Below are 12,371 nucleotides of genomic sequence, written 5' to 3'. Positions count from 1 at the left end.
TGATCATCTCATTAGCTCACGAGAACGGCAGAAAATAATTGCTCTCCATTCAATGCAGTCCATCTGTGTGGGATTTTCTCCATAATAAGTGCATACGGCCTGGTTTTAATGTTTTTCAAGGTTTTTTTTAAACTGAAACATTTCCTAGCGCCGAAGCCCGGGCAGAAATCAGTTCCAGCCCTGGGGGCAGCGAGGGGATTTAGAGGCACAAGTCTCAGGTTGACTTTTAAACAGGGTTCGTACAAACTATCCTGCCCGTAATGCCCATGTAATTGATGCTTTTGAATACTCCGAGGAGGCCGAGGTCCTCTGAGGCTCAGAAAGTATGTTTTACAGTATTTTCTGATGTGATACATTAAAAAAAACCCCTAATCATGAGTCAGGCAAGCAAAGCTCCTGAGACCAACTTAAAATTATTTACACACATACACACCCCTTTTTAAGTGATTGCATTTAAAGCTTTTCAAAATGTTGGGTTTTTTTTTTTAACAAAAGCTGATTTTTCATGCAGTCACAGGACTCTGGCAGTTTTGGTGTAAAAGATGGCCAGAAGGGTTCAAAGCAGGAGCTGATTTGTCCGATTTCCCTGCAAGATGTGATTCGGGACTTAACGCTGGCCAAGCAGCAAGCGACTGTGGGAAGTTTTGTTCATTGGGATGGATGAAGCAATGGGCTTGGTTCTTTCCAGACCCCAATTTTCCCAGTCTGTAAACTGGAGCAGTCTGATAACTGGAGCAATTTTCCTGGGATAAGGGAACTTCACAGGCATCTTGCAAAAACATGCACACACACACACTCGTTCAAGCTGACACTACTAAAGTGATGCTCTAACCTCTGCCGAAACTCCGTCCTAATAATTTCCTCAGGTGGTGAAATGCTCGGCGTTTATTGCAGTTTTGCCCCGCTGCCTTCCTCCCAAAGAAAGCATGGGGGGCCGTGCACCCTGCCCACCCCACAGCTCCACCCCATCGCCGGCAGCCCCAGCCCCTGTCCTATCTGGTAACTGGGGAGGGAGTGAGAAATAACCCTCCAAATCCCTTATCAGCTTCGTACGCTTAATCCCTCTTGGAAGCAGCATGGAGTTAACTGGCTCCCTTCGCAGGGACATCTCTCGGGCGGGAGCAGTGCACCCCACGAGGTTCGTGGTGGCCCCCCCCGGACCTCCCTGTGCCTGGACGATGGTGTGAGGTTGCCGAAGCCTCAGCAGCAGCCAGCTGTGGCCGTCTCATCCTGGTTCTTCTGCTCGGGGCTACCTCCGTGAGACTAAGCAGACTCCATCCCCACTGTCCGCCCGCGCCAAGGACCCCCCCGATGGTGTGGCTTCGGCAGCATGGCTGGGGGCTATTTTGGGGAGGGGGTTTTTCTGGGCTGCCGTTGGAAAGCTTGAATGGCGTAGGAGTCCGAATCTGGCACAAAGCATTTCAAATATGCCTCGCCGCGGGCTGGAGCGCAGAGCCTGCCTTAAGTGGGCAAGGGATTTAGTAATCGCCGCCTCCCGCCGTCCTGCCAAGGGCACGGGAGCCCGGCTCAGGCCACCACAAAATACTTGCTGGAGGCTGAACATTGCACAATTTTCCACCTGCCCCTGAAGCCTGAACTAGGAAACCGGGGCTGAGCCCTAGCTGCTGCACCTGCCCCGGCCACGGCTCACGTGGTGGGGGGCTTGCGGGGTTTTCCAGGGGTTATTGCTGATTAGGATGAGAACGTCCTGCGGCAAACTATTGTGATCAGTGATAATCTGAGAGAGAGAAGTAGGAAATAGAAAATTTGGATTTTGGGGAAGCCAGCGTGGTGCCGCTGCCCGTGCTGGGGGTCCCCACAGCACCCAGAGGGGTCTTCCAGCACGTGCTGGGAAGTGGCCAGTGTCTCAGTGAGCCCTGCATTTCGGGAGCTGCCACCAAAACCGGGAGCTCCCCTTTCCCATGCGCTTACCGAGTGGTTTGGGTTTCACAGCTGTGCCCAAAACTATATAATAGGCAAATGTGGAGATTTTGGTGCAGGAAAGCTACCAAGAAGCTTCATTTAAAGGTTGCAACGTGCTTTAGGTGACTCCAATGTTTCTGGTTTGGTTTGTTTTTGGAGGAGACGCTTTCCAGCTTTTAACCATTTTTTGCTTAACCCCTTCAAATCACGGAAAGTAAACTTAGGACGGAGAGTAAGCATCTCCCAGACACGGAAAACCAAGCTGTGTTTTTAATGGCACTTGACCTTTCTCAGCCCATACCCCAGGCATCCCTCTAGCCTCGCCGGAGCTGTTGGGAGTTTGATTGGAATTTAGAAATAATTTTGATTACCCTCAAATTTACACTTTTTGTAGTGAATATATACTTCTCCAACTATTTTTTTGTTGTTGTTGCTGATGGGCAAGGCCAGTTTGGGCCGGGGAAATGAAATGGTGATCCATCCTGGAAAGGGAGTGACATACTGGAAATGGGGTAACATAGTGGAAATGGGTGACGTATGCTGGGAAAGGTGTGATGTATGCCAGGAAGGGGGTGACACACTGGCAATGGGGTGATATGCACCGGGATGGGTGTGACATACATTGGGAAGGAGGTGACACCACCATCCTGGTGGCGCCACACACGCTGGGAAGAGCGTGACACACACCAGGAATAGGTGACACTTGCTGGGATGGGGGTCACAGACATGGAGAAGGGGATGGCCCAGCGGGAAGAGGGTGACACATGCCAGGAAGGGGGTGATGCCCACTGGGACAGCAAGGCAGGACCATGTGTCCCAGCTGATGGTTTGGGGCAGCCAGGATGGCAATGGTGTGCAGTAGCATGGCTGGATCTTGCAGTTTTGGGCCACCTCAGCTGTTGCACGCGTGTGCCCGCATGTAAGGCAGTCCCAAGGTGGAGCAATTCCCGCCAGCAATACCCACCACTGATGCTCGAGCTGTGGCTAATGTCCTTTCACCGTGTATTATACAAATAATATAAATAACTCGTCCTCGGACTTCAAACATGCCACTTCAGATGTATGGTGGGAGATTACAGAGTTTGTTAAAGCTCAGGTCTTCAATCATCCGGGCAGCTTCGAAGCTGCTCACTAAAATACAGATCAATGCTTCAATTTTATGGGAGGCCTGTCCCATGTGACCAGACTCAAATCCCTTATTTTATGGCTTGCTTATACATTCCTGGTGAAAAACGGTTTACATTTTGGGCCCCGGGAGCTCTCCTAAATCAGCTGCCAGGTTTTTGCAGCTGGTAGTAAAGGGAAGCGCTGTCATCGGGCTGCCCGGAGGTGAACAAACGAGCTGCCAGGCACGGGACTGACGGCTCGCCCGGAGCCCTGCGCCAGCCCCTCAGCTGCTACTGCTGCGAGGACATCGCTGTGGCGAGGGGACATCGGCCGCGGCACCCTGGGCACCTCATGACAGCGCTGCTGCCATGGCAGCATCTTCCTCCCAAGGAGACCCCAAAGCCTTGGGGCTTCGGAGACACGTGGATGAAAGGGTTAAGGCGGGCTGGATGGCTGGAGAGGAGAGGGATGCTAATCCCTGGGCTCTGGCCGCTGCTAATTATTTGCTGATTCAGCTGCTGAGCTGAGCCCAGCCCCAAAGTGGGGCCTTGGCCCACGCCTGCTATCAGCGCCGCGGATGCTTGGGGCTCGGCGTCGGCCGTTTTCTTTGGAGAGGCAGAGCCGAGTGCGGTGCCTGAGCCCCCGCTGCCCTTCTGCCTTGAGAGTGGCAGCGTGTCACAAGCAGGCTTTGCAGGGAAACTGGGGCACGGGTTATCCCTCAGCAGACCCAAAGGAGTCAGATTTTATCCTCTCATCTTCCTGCAGCACTTCATCCCTTCCCTTCACTGGCAAGGGGGAGAAAGGGGGCCGGGCCGCTGTGGCAGGGAGCTCATCAGCACCCTCCTGCCTTTGCCAACTGCATCGCTTCCCCTCCTTTAATGAGCACAAGCTTCCAACGTTTCCCAGCAGTAAAGTTCCCCGAGGTTTCCACTAACAAAGTCCCCTCAAAGTCCATAAACTGTCACTTTGCCCAGGCAGCTTTGGCGTTGAGCGATGGCCAGGCTGCCTCTTGCCGGCTAAGCAGAGCATGTGGTCGGCAACAGACGATGGCTGTAACTCCAGTACAAACCCCTCTTCGCCTCGGCTCCTTCCCGATGGTGTCATGACGGAAAGCAGCTGCTTTGCCAGAGAAGGGACCTTCGGGCTGTGGCCAGCGGCGGTGGAAGGAACCCAAAGGATGAAGGCAGGTGCCTGGCTGTGCTGATGGGATGAACCCCAGGAAACCCAAAGTGATGGCTGGATGTGGCATCGTGGGGTGGGAGGGTGGCTCAGCCTGTGGGGCACACAGCTTTCGCCTTATGTTGCTGCCCACCAAGGATGCTGGCATGGGAGCAGAAAGCCCGACGGAGAGGTCTTACCCAGCTCGCTCCCAGCTCTCCTGCATGAGGAGCTTTGTCTCCTCCTGGGGTTACCACAGTTTTCCTGTGAAGTGGCTGTTCCCCGAGGCTGAAACTGGCCGTGCAGAGAGCGCGTTGCCTCCAGCGAGCCCCGAAGCAGAGAGTGGAGCCGCAGGCTCCCAGCACAGGTGTCTTATGGTACCTAAATCTGTGATGGTACGGTTGGATGAGATGGGTCTGAAATCCAGCTGGGCTGAGCTCCTCCAGCTCCTGCCCAAGCCGGCTGCAGCGGCACCCACACAGCACCCTGAGAAAACCCGGCTCCTCTTGCTGAGGCACCCAAAACAAGATAAAAACAGCCCTCAGCTCCTGATCCTGCTGTGCTGAGGTGCTGGTCTCCGGCATGGCATGGCTGGGCAGGATTTCCTGTCCCCTGCTCTGGTGATGGCCAGAGCAAGGCTTCAGTGAAATGCCAGGTGAATTTACCCCACCATTATTAAACAGAGCTGTATTTCCATCTCAAGGAAAGCAGAGAGCATCCTCCCGCTTCCAGCTATTTAGGGGATGTTTGGGGTTTTTCTTCCCTGTTGCAAAAGGGTAGCTTCATAAAGAAAAAAAAAAAAAGCCAAAAAAAAAAAAAAAAAGCCATTTCATCTTGCTTTGAAAATGTTGTAAATAAATCAATTCACTCCCAGGGATAAGCTCTGCCTTCTCTTTGCGGTTGACTCCTGCCAGTGCTAATTGGAGCCAATAGGCACATCATGAGCGGAGCAGCCCCCTTTACAGGCAGCACGTTAGCCTGGCGAGCATGTTTACAGCCTTATTTCAAAGCCTGAAGGAGGAGGGATCTGTCATAAACCCTGGCAGCTTTCGCCAAGCGCACGGTGCTGCTAGAATATTTAAAAAACCCAGCGTTTGAGTGGAAAAATATAGAAAACACATGTGTTTCCATGTGAGCTGCTCAGAAGTGGATTTGTGGCGATGCGGGGCGGGCGGGGAGCTCAGGCTCTCCGTCCTGCTAGGTCCCGAGGTGACGAAGAGCCATCCCCAGCTGGGATGGGGGACCAGGGCCCAAATAGGTCTGAGTAACTCTGAGGACCTCCTGGGACCCCCACCCTGTCCATGGCAGGGGATCTGTCTAAGCTCAGCGCAGGGTTCAAGGAGGTATATTCCGTGTGCTGTGTTTCTTCTAAAATGAGCCCTCCAACTTTTGGGGCTGTTGAAGAAAGTGATTTAGAAGAAAACCACCTTTCCCAGTCAATGAAAGAATTTGGTGTTGGTTTGATTTTTTAAAGAAATAAATATCCAGAAGTTAGTAAAGATATTTTCAGGATTACTTTTGTCTGAAGAAAATAAGGAGACACTTCCTGCAGGAAAGATGTCGGTAAGGTTTGTAGGGAAAGCACCGTGCAGAGGCTGGTGAGTGGGTGAAGGAGCCATGCTCTGGGCATGGGATGGGGTCACCACGGCCCCTGGGGCTGGAGGAGCAGCAGGACCGGCCGCAGCCGATGCTCCCCGATGCTGGACGCTGCACCTCGTGCTGCAGTGCCATTTGCTCAGCACAACCGCCTCATCTCTGACACCTGGGGATAAACCAAGTGCAAATAATTAGCAATAAATCAGGTCTTCCCTGTGCAGCCCACCCCCCCCCCCGTGCACGGTAGCCAGCGGTGCGATTTCCCGCCCTCCGCAGGGTTAGGACCTCTCTGTCCCAGTGGGACAGGGAGCAGGAGGCTGGCAGGGCTCCAGCGGGGACACGGCGCTGCCACAAGCCTTCCCCCAAAGATGAATGGCTGCCAGTTTGCTCAATCCAGCCACTTTGGAGAAATTGTTTGTTCTCATCCTGTTTGAAACAGCTTCAAAGTGGCTCCAGTCTAGACTGTGCCAAGATAAATTACAAACCCAAAGCGCTGATATAAACCATAGGGGAAGGAGTCATTTGCTCTAATGTAATTAAAACAAGATATCATAATGTATGTAAGTATGTATATGTGCAGGCACACTCTCTCCTGGCTGGGCAGTAGAGAAGGAGCAGGCTCCTGCCAACAAACCTGAACCATTCTCACTGGGGTGGGGGCTTCTGCCCCCTTTAAAGAGGGGCTGAGCAGGGAGAACACGCCCCCAGCACCCACCAGCCACTCAGGCTGTGGCAGACAGCTTTGACATCACCACCCCTGGTATAAAAGGTGAAAAGGGTGAGGTCTGCTGTGCATGGGTGGTGGTTGGTTGCATCCATGATTCTGGTGGGTGGTGGTTGGTTGCATCCATGATCATGGTGCATGGTGGTTGGTGCCCGTATGTGGGGCTGGTGTGTGGTGTCCTTGCTGGAAGCAATGTGGCAAGGGAGATCCAGCCTATAGCAATGGTAGGAAGAGAAAGGCAAAAGATCTGCCACGATGTAAGACATGAAGTAGGGAATGTGGGTCTTCCAGCATCAGGATGCCTTTCATTGGAGTGCATCTGATGGGACCCTTCTTCCACGCTTCCCGTGGGAGCAGCTGAGGAAAAGGGCCTTTTCTCCACAAAAGGTACAGGGTGAAATGAACACTTCTTCCTTCACCTGGAATAGGTCTGATTTGTGGTGAACTACAAATAAGTAGTTTAATTTTTAATTAAAAAAAATAAATAAGTAATCCTTTGACTTTTAATGCAATTAAATGCAATTCAGGTGAAATAGATCGGGAGCTCCTTAAGTCTCCTCTGATTTACTAAAAGTGAAGATAGAGGAAAGGAAACAGACAACAGGCTTTTAAATGTTGAGGAAAGGAAATTAAATAAAATTAAGATAAGAATTCTAATTTAAAGTAATTTTGCTGAGAAATAAATAAGAGTCATTGATGAATAATGCTTATATAAATTTAAGAGACTTTTAAGAAGTTAATGATCGTAAATTTTTCAACATGACTCAGCATATAGACAAAGCTCAATGAAATTGAATCCTATAGAGAGAAAAAGAGGCAATTACCAGCAGAGGTGTGTGTCATTCTGTTTCTATAGCGTTATTACATGTGAAAGTTAAGATATGTGTATGTGCAGCTGGAATATGTGCATGTACACATGTTTGTGGGTGCAATATGTTGCTATATGTCATCCTCCCATGCTGCGCTACTGTTGTCCCCAAGGCCACGGCCATGCTGTAGCCTGGCTTTAACCTCCCTTGGATGTCCTCTCTGGGTCTCCTTCCCCGCAGCCCACAGCAGTAGATCATCCAAACTCCATCTCGGGTGGGAGGTGGAGTTAACCTGCGTTAACCGCAACATGATTCGTTTTCCTGAAATGTCTTTTCCCCAGGTGCTGCTCAGATGCTCTCCCCGCAGGCACGATGATAGTGCCGATGGGGTGGCAACAACCCTGCAGCCGTGATGCCCCATGCGATGTCTGACGGACGTGTGGAATTTCAGCTCATGCCACAAGAGGTCTCACGGATTTCACCGGGATCATCAGAGGAATAAAATCCTGGTTAATGCGAGCAGGGGTAACGCTCGTGGGACCTCTCCGATGCGGGTGGAGTGTGGTTGTGTCTGGGCTCTTACTTTCCTCAGGAATAGCCCTGAATCTTCTACCTGACAGCCCGCGAGCCTGTCTCCAAAGCTACTTTATGCCTAGTGAGATGATTGCATGTGAAAAGCAAATGGCCCTTATCGTCCCAGGTAAACCACTCAGAATATATTTTTACAGGATGCTTCAGGAGCCCGTGGGTGCAGAGATCCCACGGCCGTAGGGTACAACCCTGCCTGGGCTGAGCTGCTTCTTTTAGGGATTGTGCCAACCATAGTGCAGGGCAACCTGCTCTGCTCCTTGCCCGCATCCCATGTACATCCCGTGGGAGACTTTGTCAGATCCATAGCTTCGCATGGGCAAACCGTGATCCTGGCACCACGTCCTGCCCACGTGGGCTGCCCCCATCCTCCCAGCACCCATGGGGGCTCTGCGGCTGCATAAATTTCAGCTCGGCGCTTTGAAGTCCCCGAGGAGGAGTTGTTGTTTTTGTTTGCGGCATGACTCATCGCCGTGATGCCTCCAGCCCGTCTCATCGCGCGGCCCAGGCCCGCCGTCCGTGCAGCCCCGCTGTCAGGGACCGCCGGGCTGCCAGCGCGGGCTGATAAGGATGATGGATGGGGAGGAGGCTGGCTCCACCGTGGCCCAGCCGCTTCCTGGGAGCCGGCCCAACACTCCCTGAGCGCGGAGGAATGTGTGTTCGAGGGATGGAGAGCCGGCACGGGATGCAAGTGGCTTCCTGACCGGCTGAGCCCTCCACCAGCCCTGACAGTGAGTGTTGGTACCCCTACGTCAGCCAGGGTCCTTTCTGTATCCCCTTGCCCACAGAGCAGGGTGGGCAACACAAACTCAAATCCACAGCCTGGCAGGGGGACAGCAGGGAGAAGATGTCCCGCACCTTGCTCCATCACCACCAGGCCACCCTGGTCCCCTCTGTGGGATGAGGGCAGCGGGTGGCTTTGGCAGGTGATGGGAGGGGACTGCCACGGCACTGCCAGGGTGACACCACTCCTATTAGCAGCAGTCTGATGGGGCATGGGGTGCCCTGCAAGCAGATGTCCTCGCTTCTGTTGCCAGGGAGGTGCTTTGGTTTAAACTGGGCTTCGTGGGGCTGGAGCAGGGCAAATCGAGCTCTGCACACCCTGGTCCCTGAGGGAGGGTGCAGTGGCTCCAGCATTCAGAGGTCCCAACCCTGGGTTTAGTGCATCCCAGCCAGGCAATGATGCTGCATCACATCTCTTCATACCTGGGTCTCCCCAGCCTTTGGGGAAGCTCTTTGCAGTGATTTTCAGAGCTGAGCTGCTGCTAGCATACCTGAAACAACTCCCTCTGAAGATCAGCAATTGTTCCTGACTCAAAGCAAGCCAAGGGAAACATTTTTGTGCAGCTACCGCAAGGACCACATTGTAGTCTTTGCCATGCATTCTTGCTTTTCTCCCTTACCATGATTTTTCTTTGCCTTCATTTGACCCAAACCTCCCTCCCTTTTATATTTCTTTCCCATTCCTTTTCCCACAACCTGCTTCACGGAGGACTAAATGCCTCTGCTCCCAGCTTCGAGCTGCAGAAAGCAGCAAGCCCAAATCCCCTTCCCCTGGCAAGAGTATGGATTCGATTCCCTCTAACGGGCAGGATAACGAAGAGCCCAGAGCACAGAGATTACCGCCAGCCCATTCCCCAAAGCATCGCTTACCGAGCTGTGCCAAATGCAAACCTGGGATAAAACACGCTAATTGTAGCGTCTCGGTCAGACAATGGAAAAATGGGATGAGTTTCCACGCCAGCCTCATTACAAGGGTTTCTTGAATAGAGGTTGTGCTTGTAATTAAGTAGCCGTGTCTTGGCTCCCCAAGGCAGGAGGAAAAGGCAATTTGAAAATGTATTAAAACAGGGGGGGCTGGCAATTCTCCTGGCTTTGGAACAATTCGTGGATTTAAATTGTTCCATTTCAAATATGTGTGCTTGCTTTCCATGGAATTAAACAAAGATGTGCAAGATGGAGGGAAGGCGGTGCTTTCCTGGATGCTTTCCCCTCTCCAGCTGTCAGGGAAAGGGGTAACACTGAGCTCTGAGAAATTATTTGCTAGCAGTGTGTTTTCTGGGCTGCTCTGTGTGGCTGACGCTGTGACTGACTCAGCTGATGGGCACAGGAAAGCAAGAAGTCCTGTTAATGCCAGATTTCCCAAAGTTTTCTAGCCTGGCTTCTGGTTTTACACTTACTTCCCACATGCCCCACCGTGCTCCTGTCACCAGTGGGACGAGCTCCCCGAGCAGAAGCCGGGACTGTCTGGGGATGGACAGGCTCCTCATCTCCAGCTGCAATTTCTGGGAGGATGCCACATTAAAAATAACACTCTAAAGGTTGAAGGACTCCTCAGGCACCGTGCCTTTATACACACCCTTGATTTGGCGTGAAATGTTGGTAATATCATCATTATACAAGTTTCCACATCTACAGGGAGAAACACGTCAGATATTTGAGAACCACATGAAAATCTAGCACCTCTTTTACTCCAAGAAAAGAAAAAAACACCCTTAATTTCTCTGTAGACAGCAGCTCTCGTGTTTGGGAAGGTTTATCTCAGCGATAGCAGTCGAAGCTCCTCACTCAACCATGGGCAGCTGCTGGGGAGGATGGGTTGAGCAACCAGCAGCACCCCAAAAAGACGTCCCCTCTTTTACGTAGTTCCTGGAGACAGCAACCTCTCTGCAGAGCACTTGCACACCTTTGCTTGCTTGGGTATTTACCAGTCACTTATTTGAAGGCCAAGTTACAGGAAAACCCTCTCCCTGCTCCCTCTGGCTCCTCTGGCATCGCGTGTGTGTCAGCGGGCAGCTGAGAGGTGAACGGGAGATGAGCTATGAGATGACTTACTTGGGTAGTGGGGAGGATGGAGGAGTAGTTTGAATCCAGCCCAAATCCTGAGCTCTGTGGGCTTGACATAAGCATTTAAGCCTTTGGTTGGGATCTGGTGATAGAAGAGGGCTGGAAAGCACATTTCTTTTGTGGTTAAAGGTCCTTTTGTCGGTCCATAAATCCAGAGAGAGGTCTGTTTATTCTGTTTACTGCAGTTACCTAACCTGTAAGCCTCTGCGTAAATCACGGCGAGCTGTGATTTAGAGAGGAGCTGGGCTCCCTGTGGCGTGTGCATCGCATCCCGGCCCAGACCCCCACGCAGGCAGCGTGCTCCTCCAGAAGCTGGAGATAAGAGCAATAAAAGCCACAGCTCTCTCTCCAACACCACTACTGCTTCATTTATTTTGGCACGATCACGCATTACAGCTAAAGGATGGAAAGAAGAACCCAAGCCTAAATTATTTTTTTTTCTTTCCTTATTTTTAGGAAGCAGCAGGCATTTCCCAGGGCTCCCTGGCTGCGATGTCCCATTTCCACCCCGTTGCCCCCAGAGATGTCCGAGCGCCACTATCTGATGAGGCTTGGCCAGACGAGGAGGTGGCCAGGCTGATAACCCCTCCGCGAGTGCCCGGCGTGGGGCAGCTGGTAACCCAGCCTTCCTCACCTGAGAGGTGCTGACTCCCTGGAGCCGAAATCGGCAGCCAGATAAGGGAGTGACTCCCAGATAACGGCGCCAGCTGCTCCATACGAGCCCCCCGGGGAAAAACGCCTGTGTTATCTGTCAGCAGAACAGGGGAGTGAAAGGAAGAGGAGGGTTTGGGCAACTGAAGAGGGGAAAAATCAGCTTTGAAACCCCAGCATACCAGGCTTGGATGCGTAGGCTTGGCGCTGGAGCAGGGATGATGCAAAGCTGGGGGATGGCGGCTGGAGAGCCAGCTCACCCCGGGGGGAGTGACACCCCAGCCTGGGGGGGTCCCCACTTCCCACAGCCCGGGCTCCATCCTCCAGGGTCCCTTCAGCTCTTCCTCCGCCTCCTCCCGCCTGCCTCCATTAAGCAGCTGCAAGATCCCCTTGGCCTTCTCCGTTAGGATGTTTCTGCCAGTTTTGATGCTAACCATTGCGCTTCCCCGAGCCCCCCCTGTTTCCAGGCCGGAGCAGCACAGGGGGGGATCAGTCCGGGTCCTCACTGTTTAGTCTACCGATCAGATTGGTGACGAGGAGTCTGGCAGCTGGCAGAAAGCACTTCTATAATTGCTCGGATGCCGGCTTCGAGCTGTTTGCCCAGTGGATCTTTCTCTCTTTAAATCATAAAGCAGGGGGAAGGGGAGGATGATTGGCAGGGGGTGGGTGAAAAATGTTATATCCCTGACATTGAAGTCTGGGCAGCTGAAGAGGGCTCCCTGCTGATCTCAGATGCAGAAGGATTTGGGGTATCAGTCGCTGGGAAAAGTCAAGTCAAGAGGCAGCTGGGCAAAGCACAGCATCCTCCGGGCAGGCTGGGTTGGCTGGCTCCACCTTCAGGTTGGAGCATCCTTAGCTGAAAAGCCACAGCATGTGGCTCTGGGCATGCAGATGTGCATGCAGATGTACCTGTGCATTTGGTGGCCCCTCGCAGGGAGGGTGAGGGTCTGAGGACCCCCAGCCTGGAG

The sequence above is a fragment of the Chlamydotis macqueenii genome, chromosome 14 (genome assembly GCF_036417535.1).
Source record: "Chlamydotis macqueenii isolate bChlMac1 chromosome 14, bChlMac1.mat, whole genome shotgun sequence".
In the NCBI taxonomy this organism is placed as follows: domain Eukaryota; kingdom Metazoa; phylum Chordata; class Aves; order Otidiformes; family Otididae; genus Chlamydotis; species Chlamydotis macqueenii.
This window is presented reverse-complemented; position numbering follows the sequence as displayed.